This window comes from Monodelphis domestica, chromosome 8, assembly GCF_027887165.1.
Source record: "Monodelphis domestica isolate mMonDom1 chromosome 8, mMonDom1.pri, whole genome shotgun sequence".
Lineage (NCBI taxonomy): Eukaryota > Metazoa > Chordata > Mammalia > Didelphimorphia > Didelphidae > Monodelphis > Monodelphis domestica.
The window spans coordinates 9,205,545-9,228,180 of record NC_077234.1 but is presented as its reverse complement, the minus strand read 5'-3'; the positions used below and the strand labels follow the sequence as shown (position 1 = coordinate 9,228,180).

Genomic DNA, 22,636 nt, shown 5'->3' with positions numbered 1-22,636 from the left:
GAGCTTCTAACTCCAGTCCCTCCGTCTGTCCCCACTGGGCCGACTTCGCCCTCTGCCCTGGGCTGGTCCAAAAGCTGGCAGACACCCTGGGGACCCGAGGCTGATCCAGCCTCTCCCTCCGGGGCATCTGTGGTCTCTGAATGGGGCCGTTCCTTTGGGATGCTGGCACAAAGCACTTCTGCCTTCCCCTGTCCTGCCTGTCTGCCTCATGACTTCCCTCTCTTTTGGCATAGGGGGTCCACCCCAATCCCGAGGCCTCCTTCCCCTTCTCTTGACCGCAGGGCAGGGTGTGGAGGCTGCCCAGCCTCTCCTCTGACCACATGACTGATCCTCCTTCTTGGCTTCCATTTCTCTTGGGTGATCTCCTTTCTAGATCTTCTTTCCCCAGGGACTGGCGCAAGACACGCAGAAGCTAGAGGAATTGTCCGCTCTTTGCCTAAACCCTTATTTTCTGTCTTAGAATCCATACTAGGTAGACAGAAGAGCCAGAAGGGCTAGGCAGCTGGGATTAAGTGACTTACCCAGGGTCACACAGCTAGGCTGTATCTCAGACTAAATTTGAACCCAAGGCCTCTGCTTTCCATCAAGCTACCTAGCTGCCCCTCTAGTTCTCTTCAGGATCCTATTTCCTCTTGTTGGTGGGTAGATGCCTCAGTTACCGTCCAGGGGCTTTGGGGGGCAGAGAGGAGAGCCATGGAGGCTGGTGGCTGCCCATTTGGGAACAGGCTCAGGAGCGGGTGCATCTGCTGGACGGCTCCCCCTCCTTCCATCCAGACAAACCGGTCAGCGGATGGGTTCTGGACCTGCCTTACCCACTCTTTTCTTTTAACCAAATATTTTATTGCAGCTCATTTCTCCTGACATCACTGACATTCCACAGGACTCTTCAGCCTCCCCCTCTCCCCTCAGAACAAAGAAACCTATTGTGAAGCCCAAGGACCCAACGTGTTGGCTGTGTCTGGCTGGGAATGCCCCGTTCCCTGCTCTAGACCACCACCTCTGCCAGAAGAGGCGAGCCCGCTCCCTCGCCCACTGATGCCCGCCTCTTCACTGTCTTGGGCAACTTTCTGAGCCTTCCAGTGTAGTTTCTCTTGGTTCGGGTCTCCCTCCCTCCTTTTGCTCAAACACAGCCCCCGCTCTGGATTGTTGCATCCCAGAATCATGGTAGCCTTGAAAGAACCTCTCTTCGAGTTCTAGTCCGAGTCCCTTCGCTTCCCGGGCCCAGGAGAGTGGACCCGTCTCGGTGATGTTGTGTCTCTTGGGCCCAGTGTTCGAGGCCTTCACTTTCTGGCTCCAGGTGACCTTTGGGCTCTGGGAATCTCCCATTGCTGCTCTTGACCCATGCTCTGGGCCCCTCACAGCATGCCAGGAATGCTCTCCCTCTTCTACATTTCTTAGACCCCTTCCTGCCCTTCCAGGCTGGACCTCAGTGCCTGTGCCCACCTCTGAGAGGCCTTGCCCGGGTCCTGCCAGCATGGGTGTTCTCTCCTTCCCTATGGCCACCCCAGGAGAATGCACGTTCCTTGAAGGCAGAAGCTGTTCCCTCACTGGCTCTGGCATGGCTTCTCGCCCATGCATTCCTTTGCAAATGCTTATTGACCTGAATGGAAGGAGGCAGATTAAACAGCCCCTGAGCATCCCTGGCATCTGAGATTCCATGAGTCTGAGAATGGCCTCCCCCATTAAAATCCCACTAAAGGGGACCTCTTTTCTGTGTCAGAGGGAGATGGCGCCACCTGTTTAATGGCCATGGGCGCCATGTTGGATGGAGAGTCAGAGGAGCTGGAATGGACTCCTGGCTGGGCCAAAGGAGAGGATTGGAGCCAGGGTTGTCTGAGGGCCCTTCCCATTCCAGGACAGTGCCCCCTCTTGAAGGCCTGGGCTCTCTTCATGAAGAGTTCTGCCCCTGGTCACCATAATTCCTCCGGACGCCCATGGCGCATGGGAGGACATTTGCTGCCTTCTGGTTTCTGGACTTTCATGTCTTGGCTACTCTAAAGGCAGGGAGAGGTGGCCGCTTGGCCATGACCCTTATGTATTTCAGGCAGCTCTTGGGCTTCCACTGACCCCCTTCTCCCACTTCAGGGGTCCCCAGGGCCAAGCTCAGCCACAGGCCCTCAAGCAAGACTGTCAGGGTCCATGTGAAGTTTCTCAGTGGTAGTACGGGGAGAATGAGCTCTGCCTTCAGAATCGTACAGGATGGAAGTCAAGAATGTTTGTGAGAAAGGGCGGTTGGGTAGCACAGTGGACAGAGCACCCAGCCTGGAGTTGGGAGAACCTGGGTTCAAATCTGGCCTCAGAAACTTTCTAGCTGTGTGATCCTGGGCAAGTCACTTAACTCTGACCAGTCCTTGCTGCGTCTGTTTTAGACAGAAGGTATGCATTTTTCAAAAAAATAAGAGGGCTGTTTGTGAGAGCCAAACATGGGCGTGACGGTATTATTTTTCAGATGGAAACAGGATTTGTCCTTTCCTGAAGTCCTACTGCTAGGCTTCAGTCAGGTGTGTGTGTGTGGGTCCGTCGGTCAGTCTGTCAACAAGCGCTTTTTATGTGTCAGGCCCTGTGTGAGGCCGTCACAATCTGAGACCTCCAGAAGCTCCCAGTCTAATGGGGGAGGCAACACGCTCTGATGGACAGACGAGAGAGACCGAGTAAATGTCCTATCAGAGACGGCACCTGAGGGTGGGAGGTTGGCAGTGAGCACGGGTCTGCCAAAGCGTCCCCAGAAGGTGTTCTTTGTTTGTGTGGAGCTTTGAAGGCAGCCAAGGAAGCCTCAGGTCCCTCCAGCTCCAGAGCTCGGACCTCTGGAGCCGGGTGCCCGGAGGCTGGACGGAGCAAGCAGCCTCTCCCAATTCTGGCGTGTCCCCAGCCCCGGAGCCTGCCGACTTCCCTGCTGACGCTGTGCTGACTCCTTGGCTCTTGCTGTCTGGTGGACCTTTTTCTGCTTGCCTGTGGGCTTTGAGGGGCCAGGCTCCTTTTCAAAGCTGCCGCCTGGAGCTTCGGGTTCCTTGGGGGCTGGGGTTCGCCCGGGCTTCCTTGCCCTAGTCCCAGGCGTCTGCGGGCCTTCAGCCACCTGGCACTTTTCATTCATTTAAAAAATGGACTTAAAAACGATTTCTTCCTTGTACATCCAGGCATCATTCTTGTTAAAATTGAATGTCATTTTTAACGAGCCAAGACTAGCTGCCCTGCCTCATCCGCCCTTATTCGGAAAAAGGAAGGAGAAATCAATTCTTAGAGCGACTGAAGAATTTGGAGTGACTTCCGACCTTGGCCACGTTGACATAGGAGACGTGCGTGTGCTCGTGTCTCCTCCTGCCCCACGAGTCCATCATCTCTGTCGGGAGACGGGGAGCCGCCATCCCTTTCCTTAATGGATCTCTGGTCCGCGGAGCCGGGTCAGGCTGTGTAGACGAGCTGAACACGGTCCCCGGAATTCCCCTAATAAAGGAGGAGGACTGGAGCCCCCTTCAGCTTAGGCAGCCCCACGCCTTGCCTGCAATAGCTTTTCTCCCTCCCATTTGCTGCTAAATCCTCCTGGTGGGCTCGGCGTTGCCCTGGGAGACAGATGCAGGGCATCGTGCTAAGCTGCCTTTCCTAAGGAGAGCATCTTCCCCGAGGGTGCACGTTGGCTCCGCAGGCTCCCAGGGCCAACGTTGGAGGACGTGGCTGGGGAGGGTCCCTTTTCTCGAGACAGAGACAGGGGGATCCCACGTGGAGGAGGGCGCTCCTTTGCCGCCATCAGGCTTTTCTCCTCTTGACTCATCTGTGTTCACAGACAGACTTTCCAGCAGGGTCTCGGAAGCTCTGCGGCCCTCTACCTGCTACAGAATCGCTTCATTTGGGAGTTGGAAGGGGCCTCCTGGCCATTTAGTCCAACCCATACATGAGCAATGTCGTGAGCAAAGGGAGCTTCCAAACTGTGCTTGAGGATGTGCGGGGCGGGGGAGCGCACCCCCTGCCTCGGCAGCCCCTCGCCCTTTGAGACAGACGGATGCCCACATGGGCTTCTTTCCGTGTTCCTGGCTCTGAGGTCAAGCGGCCCAAGTCTAGTCCCTCTCCCACGGGGATGGCCGTGGGAAGACGGGAAGACGTTCGTCACCCCCCGCCCCCAGCCTTTGCTTCTCGGGCATAGCCTCCCCTGTTCTTCGGCTGATCCCAACATGTCCTGCACTCCTGAGCTCCTCTGGGCCATTTGTCCTCCTCTCAGTCCTGGCCAGCTTTTCAGTGACCTGTCCTTCATGGAACGCCGCAGTGGGCACAGTGCTCCAGACGAGATCCGCCCGAGCACAGACCCTTCCTGTTCCTGGGAGCTCTGCCTGCCCCCTTCCTCCATGCTGTCCAAGCCGTTCTTTCCTTTTTTGGCGTCCGTCTCACACGGATGACTCATTGAACTGGAGTCCACAACCCCCAGGCCCCACTGTGTTCCATGACTTCTCTCTGTGCCTCTCCCCTCTGCTCCTTAGAAAAGGATGAACTTGGGTTTTCCCAGGGCCGGGCTTCACGCGGAGCAGTGCCTGAAGGGACTCCCCTGGGAATGACTTCTGGAAAGGTCCCACCTTTGTAGACTGGAGAGAGCCTAGTCCAGGGTGAAGTCTGAATTCGAATCCTGACCCTCAGCAAATGTTCCCTGCTATTTTCATCTGAAAAAAAAGGAGACGATAGGATTTCTCTTCCCAGCCTTGCAGGCTTCTTGGGGAGAAAGCCAAGGCAGCACATGCACCTAATGGATTATTTGCATTTCATTGCTTCTGGGATCATAGTAGGACTGCCACCTGCCATCGCTCATACATCCTTCTTTATGTCTAGGTTCAAATCTGCTCTCAGACACTTTCCAGCTGTGTGACCCTGGCCAAGTCACTTAATCCCCCTTGCCTAGCCCATACCACTCTTCTGCCTTGGAACCAATACACAGTACTGATTCCAAGATGGAAGGGAAGGGTTTAAAAAGGGAAAAAAAAATAAGCTTAGCTGTGGTCTGATCCAATTCATCTGACCCAGCATTCACTAGGCTTCTAGTGCCTGACACACAGGGACTTGGACAAGGTCTCCGACCCTCTTTTGGAGATGATAAATTGCAGAGAAGGAGCCGATCTCTATTGGTAGAGGGAGATAAAAAGGTGAAGGGCATCTCCAAGGCCCTGAGCCGGGGATGCCATTAATCAGCCAATCATTGGGCCAGGAGTTTAGTACCTACTATGTGACAGCCACTGGACTGTGTCTCTAGGAATTCAAAGATGAGGAGATAGTTCTTGCCTGTGAAGGGGGAAATGCTATGTGCATATTCTCAGTCACTTACAGAGGAAATCACTGGTCTGGGAGGACTGGGAAGCACCCCCTTTGGGGGGTCCCCTGACCTCTACTTTTAAGGGAGACAAGTGGAGAAAGGAGGTGGGGGCTTCTCAAGGGGAGGGAATGGAGGTAAGATGCCACTGAGCCTTGCCAAAGTTGCCTAAGTTGGTTTCACAGAAGATAGATATCCAGGTTTTGCCCAGGCCTGCAAAAGAAGCATCTCCAGCACTGTAGATCCTGTGAGAACTTGTCCTTCCACAGCCGCTCAGGAATCCAGAGTCCTACCGCAATAGCATTAGGCAGTCATGGAGGATGCCAGGATTAATATTCATTTCCTCAAAGAAAGAAAGACCAGGTGGTAGGAGCCCTGGGTCAGGAGCATTCACTGTTTCTCCCCACCTCTTCTACCTCCTCCACCTCCTCCACCTTCTCTCTCTCCTCCTCCACCTCCTCCATCTTCACTTCCTCTACCTCATTCTCCATCTCCTCCATCATCTTCATGTTCTTCACATCCTCCACCTTCTCTATCTCCTCCACCTCCTCCATCATCTCCTTCATCTCCTCCATCATCTTCACTTCCTCCACCTTATTCTCCATCTCTTCCATCATCTTCATGTCCTCCACATCCTCCACCTTCTCTATCTCCTCCACCTCCTCCATCATCTTCACTTCCTCCACCTCCTCCATCATCTCCTCCATGTCTTCCACCTCCTCCACCCTGTTTTTGTTTCTTTTTGTAGCATTTGTAAAGGTGTATAAATGGGACCGAAGGGAAACTCTTGATTGGGTAGAGGGTTTAGTCACTGGTAAGAGGTACAGCATCTCAGTGTGTGAGACAGAGGAAAATGAGGAGAGAATGACCGAAGGAATGATAGGAGATGTGGAAGAGGGATCTCCAAGTGAAATATGGGGCAGAGTTCTCCAATGAGAGAGAAGATGTCAGGGGAGCCACAGGCCATTGGAGGAAGGATGAAGAGGTTTGAAAGAGCCATTGTGGGGAGTGTGATGGAGACTTGATAAGAGATGTATAATAGGATCGCCTAGCAGCAGGGAGGGCCCAGCAGAGACATATTTGAAAAAAAGGTTAGAGATTCCAAAATGGTGGGATCTGCAGGAATGAATCAACTCTTGGAGCCTCTTTTATGGACACTAAACAGACAAAATGGTGGCTCTGTCTGGTGTCCTAGGGTCACGGGGCATGGATCACAGGCTTCAAGCTGGAAGGAAACTTTGAAATCAGCTAGTCGAATGCCCCCACTTTACAAAGGAGGAAACTAAGGCAGTGACTTGCCTGAGGACACCCATGTAGAAGTGCCCCAGGTAGGATTGGAAGTCAGGTCGTGTGACTCCACAGTCAGCATTTTTCTTTCCTGCTACACCCCATAGTTAGATTTCCTGCCTATGTTGTTGTTTTTAATCAGAATCTGGGACATTTTCTGGTCTTAATGCGATATGCTGTGAATTGGAGGAAACTCGTTGCAGACTCCATTCTCTTCAGAAAAATGGAGTCTGAATACAGGCTAGAATCCTAGTATGATGGAGGGAAGCTGTGCGATCCAGAAGTCTGAGAGCATCTTTTGTGATGGGCGATACCTTATTGATTCAGGCACGCGCCGCCATCACTGCCCCGGAGTGGCTGAAGAATTGGAGCCAATGCCGAGGCGGACGCTGCCTTGGTCAGGGCTTACTGCGACACAGAGAAGGGCAGGTGGAATCGGAGATGAGAGTGTGCCTTAGATGAGGACAGGCTACCTTCGCGGCCGCGCACAGAGGGTCTTGGGAGGCGTCTGCGGCTGCGGGGGGCGTTCTCAGGGCTCAGACCCTTTCTGTCTGCCTCTCCTGAAGAGCTCTTGTCCAACCCCTTCCCTCAGCCATCATGGCGGGGGCCAAGGTGGAAGCATGACAGGGGAAGCGGCCACGGCCAGTGGATGCCTTGGCTGGCCCTCCGGGATCACCGCTGCTGCCCCTGGCAATCGCACGTTCCCAATAATGGGCTTCGCGCCGCTTCTCCTGGCGAATCCTTCCACTGTAGCCAGTGGGATGCTGCCCCGCATCATGGGCCTCTCCATGGACTTGGGGGAGCCCCGGCTCCTGGCGCCCCAGATCTCAGGGCCTTCCAGGGCCATTGAGGAGCAGAAGGCCGGCACTTCAGCAGCCAGGCACTTGTCTGAGAGGGGAGTTGGGGCCGGAGAAGAGGGCGGGCACTTGGGGATCTGTGGCCCTGCCAGGAAGGCGAGGGAAGCCCACACAAGGAGCCTTCAGATGCCCCATCACTCCCTCTTCTTCCCAAACCTGCCCTTCTCCCTTGGACTGGACGGGGCGGGCCCAGGGCAGAAGAGCAGGCGGGGCCGGCAGGCCATCTGGTGCCTTGCCAAAGCCGCGCCACACTGACCTCCCTTTCCTGCTGGTGCCAGCCGGTGCCCTTCGGATGGCTCGTGCGCCGTGTGGACTCGTTTCCTACAAGCATTTGGGCTTCTTTCTTGCCTCGGCGGCTCCCGGGTCTGGCTCCGATGACGCCCGTGTCCGTGGGGGCAGGAGTGCGTGCGGAGGAGCCCGACACTGCTTCGCCGCTCTTTCTGAATGGAGTAGGGACGGCTCGGCCCGAGCCGGAGGGGTGCCCCGTGTGCAGGTCTCTGCGCCTCCTGTCCTCCCAGCTGCTTGTTCTCTCTTCGGGGCGTCCGTCTCCTCAGTCCAGCCGAGGCCGGGAGGCCACTGTGGGCCGAGGCGGCGAATGCTTCCTGGCGGCCTGACGGGAGAGGTCAGGGTGCTGCCCATCGCCGTACACCACAAGGGGGGCACCAGGCAGCCGGCGTCCGCCAACTTGGATCCGCTCAGCGCCTTCCTTGGGGATGGGGTGGAAAGCTGGCCATAGCTGCGACCTCCCTCTGAAGTGGCCGCTCGGCGGCTCTCTCTGGGGCGGCCCTTTCCTTTCACCTCTCTGGAGATGGCTCCTGGGCCAAATGCTTCCTGGCAGTCCCGAGGATGGTGGCCGGGGCGGCCCCTGACAAGCTGGGGAGCCTCCTCCGCAATGCAGCACGGGTGAGGGGGAGGACGGGCTTTTCTTCCTGTGCCGGGGGTCCCAGGGGTGCCCAGGAGGCAGGGAGGCCGGCTCAAGTCCAAGCCAGACGACTGCCCTCCATTTCCTCACCTGCACAGTGGGAATCCCGCAGCCCAGAGAGTGAGCCTCTGTGTGCTTGGCTGAGAACCACCATTTCCCAAGGCAGTCCATGTCACTTTGGGGCAGTTCTAGTTCCGTTTTACACCCTTCCTGTCTATTGGAGAATTGGTACTGCATTTTGGTTCCAAGGCAGAAGAGTGGGCAGGGCCGGGCCATGGGGGTTACCTGGCTGGGAGGGGTGAGGCTGGATTGGAACCCAGGACCCCCGTCTCTGGGCCTGACTCTCCATCCGGTGAGCCACCTCGTTGTCCCTGGCTGTTCTAATTCTTAGGAAATTCTTTTTGATCTCCAGCCCAAAATGGCCTCTTTGAACTTCCAGCCCGTCCTCCCTATTGGTTCTGTCTGGGACCCCCCAGAATCCCTTGGATCCTTCCTCCTTCTCTGGCCTTGAAAGACTTGGAAATCCTCTTTCCCTTCCTTTGCTGCTCTTGATCCTACCCTTCTCAGGGCCGGAGCTCAGTCTTCCCGTCTTTAAAATGGGCCCATCAGCTCCTGTAGCCTGCATTCTCAGAGTTCACATTAGGTGTGAAAGATGATGTGGGTGAATGTCCTGAGCCTTCAAGCGCTGGCCTTGGGGTGTCCTTGATCCTTGTTGAAGATAACCCCGGGGAGTGGTTGGACACCTGGGTCTGTAGAGGCGGGGCTCAGCACCCTGGACTTTGGGGCTCGGTGGGCCGGTCCATCCCCCTTGGGGGAGGCTCTGGCGCCTTTTGGGCCCAGCGAGCCCGAAGAACACCCGACAGCAGCCCCTGGACCTCAGCGACTGGGCGAGACTTAATGGAGCTCCAGTTCAACATTTATTGCTTATTTAATTCAAAATTAACTTAATCACCACAGTTGGTAACAACCACCGAGTATTTAATTAACATGCAGCAAACTACCTTATTAAGTCTAAATTGGATCCAGGCTGGTCTTGTTTATCCCGCCCGGACCATTTGCAAACACGGATTGCTCCGCCTCCCCCCCAAAGGGCCGGCCAGCCCCTTCTCTTGTTCCGGGGACCCCGGCCAAGAGCCGACCTTTCTTTTCCAATGAGAAGCTCCCGCTCTCTTCGGGCTTCTGGGGAACCCGGGCTCCCTCGGCTCCTGTGCCCCTCTTTCCTTCTGACTCACCTCAGGGTTCCAGGGGGCGACTCGCACGTGGGGCCTCCCCAAATGAGGGGGCGGGGTTTGGCGGGATATGACAGGGTTTGAGCCTGGGTTCAAGTCCTGCCTTTGCCACTAACAGGCTCCCAATGTTACTCTTCCTCCGTACAATGAGGGTCGGACCCGTGGCCGTGCTGCTCTTTGGGGGCCCCCTAGAGTTCCCACAGAATTCTTGTCTGCCTGCCTGTCTGTCTGTCTGCCTGTCTGTCTGTCTGCATCTTCCGCGGTCCCTCCCCGCGTGCGCTGCTCCCTTCACTCCTCCCTCGGGGACGTGCAGGCGATGGAAGCGGGTCCAGCAGGGTCACAGCGATGGGAGGGTGACGCAGGGCGACCCCCGAGCCAGCTTCACCACCAGCCCTGCAGGACGCATCTCACCCTTTCCCTGCCGCGCCTGCCCTCGGGCTCCGCTTACTCAGTGCTGCCCACCTTGGGTCCGCCCAGAGCTCCTCCCCAGCTCTGTTGCCCAAGCTCTGACTGACCCTGTGGAGGCTTCCTGGAGAAGAGGAAGAGCTCTGTGCCCCTCCCCCCCCCGCCCCCCCCCAGCACCTCCGAGAGCCATGGAGCCATGGAGCCATCCTTCCTCTCCAGCCACCCCAGCCTGGCGGGTTCCGAGCTCTCTGGCCGGCCAGGGGCCGGGGTGGCGCCTCGACCTTCTTGTCCCCGAGGTCTGCCCAGAGATGTCAGGGGCCCCGCGGAAGGCAGCCGAGCCTGGTTCTGGCTGACCGGACCCAAAGGGCCAGGCAGAGCCGAGGGGGCTTCCCTCCTCCCCTGCTCTGCCCCCAAGCCGGGAGGAATCCCCCCCCCCATCGGGCCTCGCCTTCCCCCCAGGCGGGAGAGCTTCTGGGGGCTCCATATGCCCGGCAGCGATGGAGCAAGGCCTGGCGGCCCGTTTTATTCCGGCGCCTTTTATCATACAATGTCTTCTGTTGTCGGCTGAGTTTCACACAATCCCGATCCCAAAACTCCTCACAGACATTAAAAATACAAGCCGTGGGCAGGATGTGTTTTATAAATTACCCACAACAGTGGGGTAGACATAGACACTGGTCTGTGGAATACATTAGAGCCTGCCACCAGGCACCGATAAGACAGGCACCCGGACTCAGCTGCCAGCCAGAGCCCGGCCACCCCGAGGGAGGCTGGCGAGGAGGCCACCAGTGCCCGGGCCGGCCGCTTAGAGCCCGAGGAGCGGGCAAGAGGCCGCCAGTGCCCCGGCCGGCCCCTTAGAGCCCGAGGAGCGGGCAGGAGGATGAGGAGGAGTGGGCAGGAGGATGTGGAGGAGCGAGGAAGAGTGGGCAGGAGGCCGCCAGTGCCCGGGCTGGCCGCTTAGAGCCCGAGGAGTGGGCAGGAGGCCGCCAGTGCCCGGGCTGGCCGCTTAGAGCCCGAGGAGTGGGCAGGAGGCCGCCAGTGCCCAGGGCCGGCCGCTTAGAGCCCAAGGAGCGGGCAGGAGGCCGCCAGTGCCCGGGCCGGCCACTTAGAGCCCGAGGAGCGGTCAGGAGGCCGAGGAGGAGCAGGCAGCAGGCTCAGCAGAAGCCATCCTGGACACCTCTGTCTCGCTCTCACACAGAGGAGCTCCAGCACTAGAGCTGTGGGGCCCCAGAAGTCGGTGGTTCAGTGACTTGCCCAAGGCCACACGGCTAGTTGGGACTGAGCTAGGATTTGAAAGTGGTCTCCCCGTCCCGCTGGACCCCGCTGCCCCTCAGGACACCCCTGGCTGCCCCTCAGGACGGCCCATTCCAGCGGGGCTTCTCCTCTCCGCTGCTCCGAGGAAGAGGCGGCTCTCGGAGAGGTCCCGGAGCTGCGGACTTTGGGGTCCAAAGCAGAGCCGGGCCCAGGCTCTTTCTGGACCCTCTTCAGGAGGCTCCGACCCCTCCCGGGTGCATTTCTTTCATTGTACGTTTCCCTGCTTGGCCCGTTAGAAAAGAACATCTGAGACTCGGGATCGTCCGCTTCTCCTTGGTCCAGGCCAGGCCCAGCGGGGTCCGGGCGGCCTCGGCACGCTGGTCTGAGGGTCCCTCTGATCCCCGCCGGCCGCTGCCTTTCGCCGGCTGCTCCCCGCGAGCCGCCTCTTCTCTGGCTCTCACAGAAACCCTATTTTCGCTCCTCAGAACATCTTTCCGGAGAGACAGAGGGCGGCTGCCGAGGCCCTCGCCGGCCACTTGCGTCTCTGCAGGGGGCTGAGCTCTGCGCTGCACCCTTGGGATCCTGCTTCTCTCCCTCCTCTGGGCCTTTGTCCCCAGGCCGTCTCTCCCCTTAGCCTGGACGCTCCTTGGAAGCAGGGAGGCTCTTTTATCTCCCCAGGTCTTACGGGCACGCACCCGGCACTCCCTAAGCGTTTGTTGATTGACTCTCTGGGCTCTGACCCCCAGGGGGCTGGTGCCCCGGTCCTGAGCACCCCGTTTCAGGGCACCTTCCCCAGCAGGGTCTCGGCGTTCATTAAGGCGCTTCTGGCTACCCCGCCTCCTTCTCCGGCCCTGGGAGGCTCCGGCAGAGCTTTCGGACCTGGTTTCTGGGAAGCCACTCCTGCCTGGCCGCCGGCACCCCTGGGCAGTCCGCGGGGCTGGAATTTCAGCGTAGCCCTTCGGGACCCGCTTCCTCTGGGGCCTTCGATCGGGCCCAGGACGCGCCCCGCGCAGCTGGGAGGTGGACGCTGGCCTCCGGGAGGCTGTTTTCCGCTGGCTCCCGGGCTCCGGGGCGCTGCACGGCCAGCGGGCTCTTCTCTGTCCCCCGCGGAGCAGAGCACGGCCGGCCCTCCTCCCCATGGCAGGCCTTCCTGTTCTGGAAGCCCCGCGGCTGCTCCCCCCTCCGTCCGGCAGAGACTCGAGGTGCTTCCGTGCTCCCCAGGCTGTGAAATGGCCCCCCAACTGCTGATGGAGAGGAGCGGGGAGGCTGGCCGTCCCAGCGGGCCTCGGGCCGCGGCCGTAGTCCTGCTTCGCTGTGCACTCTTCACGCCACTCGTCTGGCTTGGCAGATCCCGGGCCGTCTGTCAGCACGTCTATCCGGCTCTGCGCTTTGGCCTCCCGCAGGGGTGCTGCGGGGCTCCCCGGCTGTCCTCCGCAGGTCGGCCCCGGGTAGAGCCTCAGGGGCCAAGCGAAAGGCCCCCAGCCATGGCCCGGGCTGGCCGGCCATAGAGAAGCTGGTCCTGGTCAGCAAAGCTCTCCTGAGGCTCGGCTGGGGCCCACGACTCCGGGCTGCTTCTCTAGAATTGTCCCGAGGCAGCGCTGCAGCCCTGGCACCCCTCTTCCCCGTCCCCCTCCTCCCGCACAGCCCTCCCCTCAACCTGCAGTGAATGCAGACCGCCGTGTCTGTGTCCCCTGCTGGCACCCCTGGGCGGCCGGGGCTCCCTGCTCGCAGCATCTGTGTACAAAGATCTTCTGTTTCTTCTCGCTTCCCTTTGCATCCATTCATATTAGGTCTTGCCATGCTTTCCTAAAACCACTTCCCTCATCATTTACCCAAGAACAATAGCTCTCCATCCCAGTGATACAGTTTCATGAAAAAATAATTGACTCCCATCCTTGCCATCTGTCTGCATCAACTCCTTTAGGCTGTCCTGATCATGATAAAGGTTTTAGGAGTTACGTGCCTCATCTTCCCATTTAGGAATGTAAACATGATTATGATTTCTCTTTCATGCTTGCTTTTTTTATGCTCCTCTTGAGACTTGTGTTTGAATGTCAGATTTTCTATATAGATCTAGTCTTTTCATCAGAAAGGCTTGAAAACCCTTTATTTCATAAAATATCCATTTTCCCTCTAAGATTATCTGTTTTCCCAGACAGATTATTCTTGGTTGTAATCCTAGCTTCTTTGTCTTTTCCAGAATATCATATTCTAAGACTTTGACCTCTTTAACATTGAAAGTGCTAAATTATCTATGATTGTGAATGTGGCTTCACAATATTTGAATAGTTTCTTTTTGGCTGTTTGAAGTATTTTCTCTTTGACCTGGAAGCTGTGGAATTTTACTATAATATTCCTGGGAGATAGCAATTGGGGATCTCTTTCTGGAGATGATGGATAGATTCTTCTATTTTTATTTTATGCTTTGTATTTAAGACAACAGGGCAGTTTTCCTTGATAATATCTTGGAAAATGATGTCTAGGCTCTTTTATCATGGCTGTCAGGTAATTCAAATTACTTAAGCAATCTCTCCTTGAACTATTTTCCAATCAGTTGTTTTTCAAATGAGATATTTCACATTTATCTTAATTTTTTTTTCATTCTTTTGGCTTTTTATTTTTAAATTTTCTCTTGGTGTCTCATGGAATCATTAGCTTCTACTTGCCCAATGTAATTTTTAGAAGTTCTTTTCTTTATTGAATTTTTCAGTCTTTTTGAACAGTATTCTAATTCTGTTTTTCTTTTTAGTGTTATTTTCTTTAGGTTTTTTTTTTTTTTTGGTGCTTCTTTTCAAGCTATGTTATCGTTTCAAAATTTTTCTGGCATCACTCCCATTTTTTTTCTTAATTTTTCCCTCTACAACTCATCTCTATCAGAAATTCTTGTTAGACTTGGGTCCAATTAACATTTATGTTGGTAGCTATTTTTGCATTGTTGTCTTCTTCTGGATTTAGGTCTTGGTTTTTCCTGTGACCAGAGCAGATTGATGTGGTTAAGTTCTTTCTTTTTTGTTTGCTCGTTTTTCTATCCTATTTCTTGACTTTGTACTTTATATTAACATTGGACTCTGCTCACCTCGAGTGGCACTCTCCCAAACTTCTGGATTTTTTGGCTACATTTTTCATAGCTACCTCTGGGGGTCTACAAGTTTTCAGTGCTTGCAAGGTGGTCAGGTGGGGAGATATGTACTGACTTCTTTCCTGGTTTATGCACTCATCATTTCCCAGGAAGGGTCCCTACTCCCCTGCAGCCCTAAGGACTCATTAAGAATTCTTTTTGCTTTGGAAACATGACCTGGGCCTCTGCTTCCTTGTGGCCAAGCCCAGTGCTGCTCTCTGGTATGGAACTGTGACCCAGTACTGGATATGGCCAATAGAGGTATCGACCGGCATCCTCTGTGCTCATTGCCAGCCAAGGGTTCCCTGTAGCCTATTTCTGAGCAGTCATCAGATCCCATTACCAGAGCTGGGCCAAGAGCTCCCAAAACTGGTGCGACTGATGCGATGCGGGTTCTATGGCTGCCATCACTGTTGTTTCTTCTGTGTGTGGGGGTTCCAGACAAGCCTCTACCCTGCTATCAGAAACTTCTGCTGACTCCTTCAGTTTTCTTAGACTGGAAAAGCGCCCCATCCCGATCTGTGGTTGATGTGGATGCTCCAAAATTCAATTGGACGCACTGTTCCAAAGAGGGAAATGTTGGGAGGTTTTAGCTGAGTCACCTCTGCTCCACCATCTTGGCTCTGCCCCTTGTCAGATGGTACATCTTCTCTTCTCAGTTTTTTAAAATTAATTCATTTGTGGTTACATCAGCATTCCCGGATATCTGTCTGTCCTCTTTGTACAAGAAAAGGCATCACTTGTTACATAGGTGTGCAGGGTTTTAATGGTTCATTGAGGCCCACTCCTTTCTTTTTTCCTTATCCCTTTCTTTGCAAAGTGAGAAACTGAGGCATCGGGAAGTTACATCTTAACAGCTGGAAGCTGAGCAGGCCGTAGATCCTGTTCTTCTTTTCCTGGCTTCCTTAGGGATGAGAGGTAGGCTCCTTCCAGCTCTGAATCCTAGGAACACTCAATTTTCATATGGCTTGGAGGAATTTTGACTGTGGATAGAGAAAATGCTTAGCTCTAAGCCCCAGAAATATCTGAGGTCCTCCCTTAGAGCAGCCTGTGCCCCACCTAGAAAGCTGTGGAGGTTAAATTTTCTGTCCTGGTGCTCTCATAGTACTAATAGGCTGAGTTTTTTCAGAGCTGATGCTTGGCTCCCTCAAGTCTGTGGGTTTCCATACTTTTGTCTTTTTAATTCAATAAATCTTTATTAGATGGTGTGGCACAATGGTCAGGACACTGACTTTGGAGTTAGAGGCCTGGGTTCAAATGACATTTCCTTCTCTTGCTAGTTTGTAATCTTGTAGTTCCCTTAATGTCCTGGAGCCTCCGCTTCCTTGAACGTAAAATAAATGACCCTGAGAATTTCCGTGATCCTCTGAAGTGGCCCCTCTGAGGCCAGCACTGAATGCTGAGCGAGGTAGGGGTACAAAGACAAAGAAGGGGCGCTTTCAGTGAGCTGATTAGGATGGGGAGGGTGTTGACAACAGGTACAGGGAGATGCTGATCCCCAAGAGAGACGAAGCCATTTCAGGAGGAGAGGAGCAGGAAGGGTTTCTAGCAGGGGCAGTCCTGGAGCTGAGGCTGCATTGCATTTAGGGGATTCCAAGGGGTTGGGGTGAGGAGGGTCTGCCTGGGCAGAGGCAGGAGATGGGACGTCACAGACAGAACACAGTCCATTTTCATTAGAGCCTCAAGTCCACAGCAGGGACAATGGGGAGGCAGTGGAGCCGCCTGGAATGATCGTCCTGTGTGGAAGGATGTTAAAAGGCAAATGGAGAGCCGTGCGTCTTATCCTGGTGACCGTAGGAAGCCTTGAAGGTTCTGCGGGCAGGGGGGAACCTGCACTTCAGGAAAGCCACTGTGGCTGCTCCTAATCTGGGACTGAGCCTGTGGAGGCAGCCAGACTCAGGGGAGATGACCTGATTAGCCTAGCAACTCTCTAGAGGATGAATTAGAGATGGGAGAACATGGAGGCAGGAGATCTGGAAGAAAAACCTATTACTTTCCTCTTTCTCTAAATGGGGAAACCTTCTCCCTTCCCCAACTTACAGGGTGGTTTGATAGAAAACTCGGGAGTAGCACGTGCCACGATGCTGATCACTGAATGCCAGGATCGCGTTTCTGATGAGAGCGTATAGTTTTGGTTTTAGAGCTAGGATTCACTTGGTTATTGTATGAGCGGCCTGGCTCTCTTTTTGTGTATTTTTGTTTTACTTTCTTCCTCTTCTTTCCCTCCATCTCTTCCTGTGCCACCTCCCAGGGAGGAATCTAAGGGACCCCGACGTTATCAGGACACATAATAAATAGTTTCTGCACCCAAAAAGTTCAAGCCGGGAACCCTGAATCGTGAGGCAGCCACTTAATTCAGTTCCTTTTCTGGACCACCCAGGCTCCACTGAGAACCCTTTTATCTGTTCCCTTCTCCATGTTTCACAGTGAATGAAATAGGCTGCCTGCTCTCTTAGTCTTCTGAGAGCAGACTTCAAGGACCTTAATCTAAACTGCGGCAGAGACTTCTGCTCAGGAAGGAGGCGAAGTAATCGCTGGTGAAAGCCTTTGCTGGGCTCTTCCCTTGAGGAAGTGGGAGCGTCTGTGTCACTGTCTAATCTTTTATCCCTTTCCTCTCCTGCTCCATTCCATCCTGTGGCTGCAGCTGCCCCGGTCCCGCCCCCATCTTCACATGTGCTTGCTTTGGATGTTTCTCCTCAGATACACTGGTTGTCTCTACCAATAACCGATGCGAACACGGACCACCAGTTCTTCCCTGTCTACTGTCGTAGATGCCAATTCTTGCAAATGATAGTTAGTGCGTGGCAACGTGTCCCCCTTTCCAGCCCATATTCTTCCTCTGGGAGTCTTCTGTGACTTCTCATGAGTTATTTCTAGTGTTTAAAAGCCTTTTTCGCTGCTCTTCCTCATGCTCCCCTTTGCGTAAAGGTCGCCAAGTCACAAAAGGGGCCTGAGTTCAAGAGCAAAGAGTGAAGGAGGGAGTTCAAGAGCCCCAGCTGGAGGGGAGCCAGCAGCCTTTCTCTCCTGGGAAAGCTCTGTTTCTGACAGGAACATTTTGCTTTCCGCAGGGCTTCAGGAGCCTGCTGAGAGGTGTCTTTGGGGAGAGACCCGGAGAAAGTCCTCGCAGGGCTGAGCCGCTTCTCCGTCAGAACCCTGCTTTGGAGTCATCTTGTCCCCCATCGGTAGGTACCAGCTTCCTGGGGAGCTTTTGGCCCTGTCCCGGGAAGACTCCTTGGAGGCCCGAGAACGGGGCAGGTGGTTTCTCCAGAGCCCTTGACTGGGGGGGGGGGGGGTGCGGAGTAATGGATGCTCCTCTGGGCCTCCACCCCTTCCATATGGGAACCCTAATTCCTGGGACCACCCCAGGCAAACATTTCCAGGCCGGCACCTCCCAAAGTTCACTTCTGGGCCCTCCCTTTGGCCCAACATTCATTTGGTGTCGTCCAAGGGTGGAGATCCTCTGGGAGTCCTGCTGAGCCAGAGCCGGGGACTGTGGGGTTCCGCAGGCACTTCTAGCAGCTCCAGCAGGGTGTTGTGTGCTGGGGCATCCGGACACCCTGGGCCAGTCAAGGAAAGGCTGGTTGTGGCCAGACTAGCCCCACTAGGGAGAGGGGAGGCGGGCTCTGGGCTCTGGGCTCTCCGTGGGGCACCCTCCTAGGCCAATGGAGCATGGGTGGGGGGATCTGGATCCTGCTCCTCTTTAGGCTCCCGCTTGCTCTTCTGTCCAATGCCAGGGTTGCCCCCGTTGGCTGAGCTTCCTTCCTGCTCTCCTTCCTTCCTAGAATCCCAACCCCCACAGTGTTTAAGCATGGAGCAGGCTGACTTGGGGAAGGGAGAGACCTTGGTGTTGTCACTGCAGGGGATTTCTGCCCCGGTGTGGCCTCAGAGGCTTCCTGCCCCTCCGATTCTGGGATGACACCTGTCTGTCTGGGTCCTGCCCGCTTTCCTCTGTATGGGTGCCCTCAGCTCCTTCCTTGGAGAGGGAAAGCCTGGCTGTGGTCAGTGGGCCCCACTTTCTGCCTCCCCAGGAAGGCCCAGACTGGGAGTGGAGTCAGGGGCAGAGCTGGGGAGGCTGCTTCTTGGGCTGAAGCAATCCCAGCCTCTCTTGGGATGGGGTGAGCAGAATGTTGTGGGGCCACCCAAGAGAAGACCAGAGCTATTTCCTAGGGAGTGGTGGGTGGGGGCTTCACTCCTCAGGGAGGGGGATTCCAGTGGTCCCCCAGCTCTGTCCCCCAAAGCCCCTGAGGGTTAAGCAGCTGCAGGGTGCCAGGCACAGCCAGGGAAGGGCTCCTTGGCTCCATCCCTTCTCTGGGGGGAGGCCCTGGGCCTGAGCGGGTTTGATGCCTCCTCAGAGGGCCTCCTGCTAGGCACAAAGGCCCATCTTTGCCCCGTGGGCTTCCCCAGAGGCCTCCAGAAATCCCAGGAAACACGGACAGAGTAAGTCCACAGGAGGTGCCAAATCGGTGTTTATTGGTTGATAAATAAGAGGTTTTGGGGGTGGCTGCTGGCTGGGAAGCAGGAGAGGCTTCCTGGAGGCCAGGCTGCAGGAGCAGAGCTTTTGGGGATGCTCCTGTAGGGGAGAGAGAAAGCCTGCTGAGCAAAAGCCCGGAGGTGGGGCCTGGAGCCTTGTGGGCCAAGAACGGGAAACCCAGGGGAGAATCCTAGAAGAGGCTCCTTTCTCTACCGCCTCTGTTTCTTAGGGAGCCTTCTTAAAGTCAGGGATGAATTCGGAGCGCAGAGATGGAGGAAGCCGGGCTGGGAGAGCAGGAAGGGGTTCTCCGAGCTTTCCAGGCTTTGCCTCAGGCTGGGACCTCGGCCAGGGGTCCTCTCCCTGCCCTGGAGTGTTAGGGGTCCGCCCGGACTCCCTCTCCCCGCCTCCCTCTCTCCCACACCTGCCCTCCAGCAGCCCCGCCCTGAGGTGTGTCCCCCAGTCCGGCCTCCCGCTGCCCCGAGGCCGAGGGGGCCAGAGTCCAGCCTGGGCCTCTCTGGGCGTTAATCATTGACGGAGAGCCGCGGAACCCTCCCAGAGAGGGCAGATCTGCTCCGGCCGAGCCGCGAAGGGCCATTTCTTTGACATCCTCCTCAGCGTGCGTCTCCATATTTGGAAATGTTTACCCATCGCCCAGATCTATGGGGAGGGGAGGGCGGGGGAGGGGAGGGGACTGGGGCTGGGCAGGAGCAGGATTTGAATTCCTGTTTCCAGAAAATAGCATCCCCTCCCCTCCGCCCCCTTCGGAGGCCGCGCGCGGGGAATGCCTCAGCTCTGACCCTCTTCCTGCAGGACCTCCCTCCAAGGCTTCTGCACGAGGAAGAAGAGCGTGGCTCCGGGATTCCGGGAGAGAGAGAGGGAGCCGCCGGGGAGACCCGCCTCGCCCAGTAAGTACCCGCATGCCGGAGCCGGGCCCGCGCTCGTGCCTTCACGCCGGGGCCTGCCGGGAAGGAGACGGGACGCCGTGACGGCCGGGGTGGGGGACGGTTTGGTGGCTTCTAGGAAGAGTGTGTGTGGGACAGGCTCTCCCCTCGCCCGGGGCCAGGCAGCGATCCGGGCTGTGTGCGGAGAGATGGAGGGAGGCGAGAATTTCCAGAGACCCGCTGCGTCCCCCGGCAGCCCCGCCGGGCCGGGGGCGTGCTGGAGCCTCGTAGCTTTGCCAGAAGCGGGGAGGTCTCTGGAGGGCGAGTCCGGGCTCCGCTCAGTGCGGGCAGCTCCGCTTTGGCCTTTCCTGCTTTCAGAGAGGAATCGTTTCTGGGGTTCCTGGTCCTGCCTAAACGGTTTAAAGGGGAGGAACGCGGGGCGCCCAGAGGTGAAGACACTTGTCGCCACTAGCTGTGGAGCGGGGCCGGGCCACCACCTCGGGGACGCTCTAGAGCCAGCCCACACTCATCCTTCTGGGCTGCTGTGAGCTCTAGTAACCTGCCCCCGCCCCTGCGGACCCACGGGCACACTCACTCACACCCACTCACTTTCTCACACACGCTCCTAGGCTGTCATAGACTCATACTCAGTCACACACACACCCTTGCACACTCATACCCACACCCACACTCACACAGGCTCCTAGACTGTCCGACTCTGACTGTCACACACACACACTCACCCTCATATTCACACACAGGCTCCCAGGCTGTCATAGACACACTCTCAGTCACACACACCCCTTGTGTCTGTGGCCCTCTGTGCCATCCCCCTCCCACCCTGGAGCCCCGGAGCCCCTTGGGCCACTCGGCCTGGGCGCCCAGTCCCGGCCTGGTCATCTTTCCTCCCCCTCCCCCTCCTTCTGGAAAGCCTGTGTGTATCTCCCATTTCCGGCTTAGCGGGTGTATCCCTGGGCGGATACTTTGTAGCCTTGGGGAAGCTCCCTGGGGGCAGGAATGTTCATCCCTTTTCTCTGCTCTGACCCGCCTCCGCCCCTTGCTCTGCTCTTCTGCTCAGCTTTGGAATCTTGGAGCCCGGGAGAGGGACTTCCTGCTGGGCTCGCCCTATCCCCCGAGCCCTCTGCTCCCTTCCTTGGACACCGACCCCCGGAGCTGCTGGGGGGGGGAGAGGGGGCTCCTCCAGACACCTGCTCCCGTTGGGCGGCGTGGCCTTGCTGGACCGCAGAGGGCCCCTTCCTGGGTGAGGACCTTCCTGCCCGCCGGGCTGGGCCTCTCAGGCACCAGGCCCGTCATCCACGTGAGAAGTGTGGAAAAGTGTCAGGGAAGGGCTCCTGCTCCCGGAAGGGCGGGGCAGCTTTTGGGGGCGGAGTCATTGTTTGGAGATGCCAGTTAGTTGAGCCAGAATGACCCAGTGAAGTGCTTCAATCATTGTTTCAGTTCTGATGCTTCATGACTCCATTGGGGGTTTTCTTGGCAAAAGTGGTTGGTCGTGGCCTATTCTGGCTCATTTTACAGAGGAGGAAACTGAGGCCAACAGGGTAAAGTGACTTGCCCAGGGTCATACAGCTAGTAGGCATCTGAGGCCAGATTTGAGCCCAGGAAGATGAGTCCTCTTGACTCCTGGCCCCATGCTCTATCCAAGCCATTCCTGCAGCTACCCAGACGCCAATGGGATGCTTTCCCGTCCAGTGCCCAGAAGAGCATCCATTAACTAGCCTTCACTAGACCGGGTGCCTGGAATGGAGAATTCGACTCCTGGAAGCAGTCAGGGTGCTGCTGCTGAGGAAGATCCCTGATACAACTGGAGTCCCAAGTCAGCGGTCTTTCTGGCTCCTACAATCGGAACCCTGAGAGTCTCTGGGGGCTGCACAGTCATTAGAGCTCCAGGCCTGGAGTCAGCCCCTGAGCCTTAGCTGTGTGACCTTAGACAAGTCACTTACCTCCAATTGCCTAGCACTTCTGTCTTTGAATTGATACTTCCAGAAGGTTTAACAAAACAAAGTTCTTTAATTTAAAGCCTCCATTTTATGGATAAGGAAACTGAGGCTGAGAAGGAAAGTTAGGTCTTTTCCAAGACCCTGAGTTCAGCCATAGCCCCTTGTGCCTCAGTTTCCCCCTTTTCCATAGGGTGGGTGTGGTGGGGGACCTTATGTGGGACTGCCCCAGAGCTGCTCCTGTTTTTCTACAACATTCATTCTCACCAAGAATTGGGAATGTTGGGGAAGGTGGGAGTGAAGACATTTATTTGTTTGTTTGTTTGGCTCCATCTGCATAAGGGCCCTCCAGCTGTGGGCAAAGTGGCCTCCTTACACCTGAAAGGGAGAGGGCCCTGTGGGGGCCAGGCAGAGGGATGGCAGTGTGCAGGGAATCATTCTCTGACTGTATGGAGCCTGCGCTGGCTCCCATCACAAGGGCGGAGCCTTCTCCTAATCAGGGGCCATCTGGGGGGCAAATGAGCCTTGTTTGTTGGCTCCTCACCCTCCAGCAGACCTGGGGGAAAGCTCCAGAAACCTTAGAAAGGGAGCATCAGGGCTCAGGACAGACTTGGAGGCTTCTCTCACGCAGTCTTAGAAGGTTCGGCCCAGGAAGGACCGGCCCCCTCCTGAGAAATAGAGACCAACCAGGACCAAAGCCTTAAATTGGAGGGAACAGGAGGGGCAGCGGGTGGCTCAGTGGAGAGTGGCAGGCCTGGAGAGCAGGGATCATAGCTTCAAATGTGGCTGCAGACACTTCCCAGCTAGGTGACCCTGGGCCAGTCACTTTACCCTAATTGCCTAGCAGCTAGGTCCCAGCCCTTCTGGCTCTTCAGTCTTGCAACCAATACTTAGTATTGACTCCAAGACTAAAGGTGAGATTTTTAAACACGATTTCCATTCACATCCTCTCATTTGGATGAGAGCCGAGCCT

General features: G+C 56.1%; 1 protein-coding gene across 4 annotated transcripts in view; it reads left to right on the top strand.

Annotated features, from left to right (window-relative positions):
• The window catches only part of LPP (LIM domain containing preferred translocation partner in lipoma), a 470,195-nt gene that overhangs the window by 2,836 nt on the left and 444,723 nt on the right, over positions 1-22,636 (top strand). For 3 of the 4 annotated variants that reach the window (XR_008914153.1, XM_056808011.1, XM_056808012.1), the window contains exons 2-3: positions 17,425-17,538; positions 19,638-19,732. The gene's annotated coding sequence lies outside the window, so the exon portion shown is untranslated. Of the gene's footprint in view, positions 1-17,424; positions 17,539-19,177; positions 19,444-19,637; positions 19,733-22,636 lie in introns of those variants that run through there. The other variant, XM_056808013.1, reaches the window with a different exon arrangement.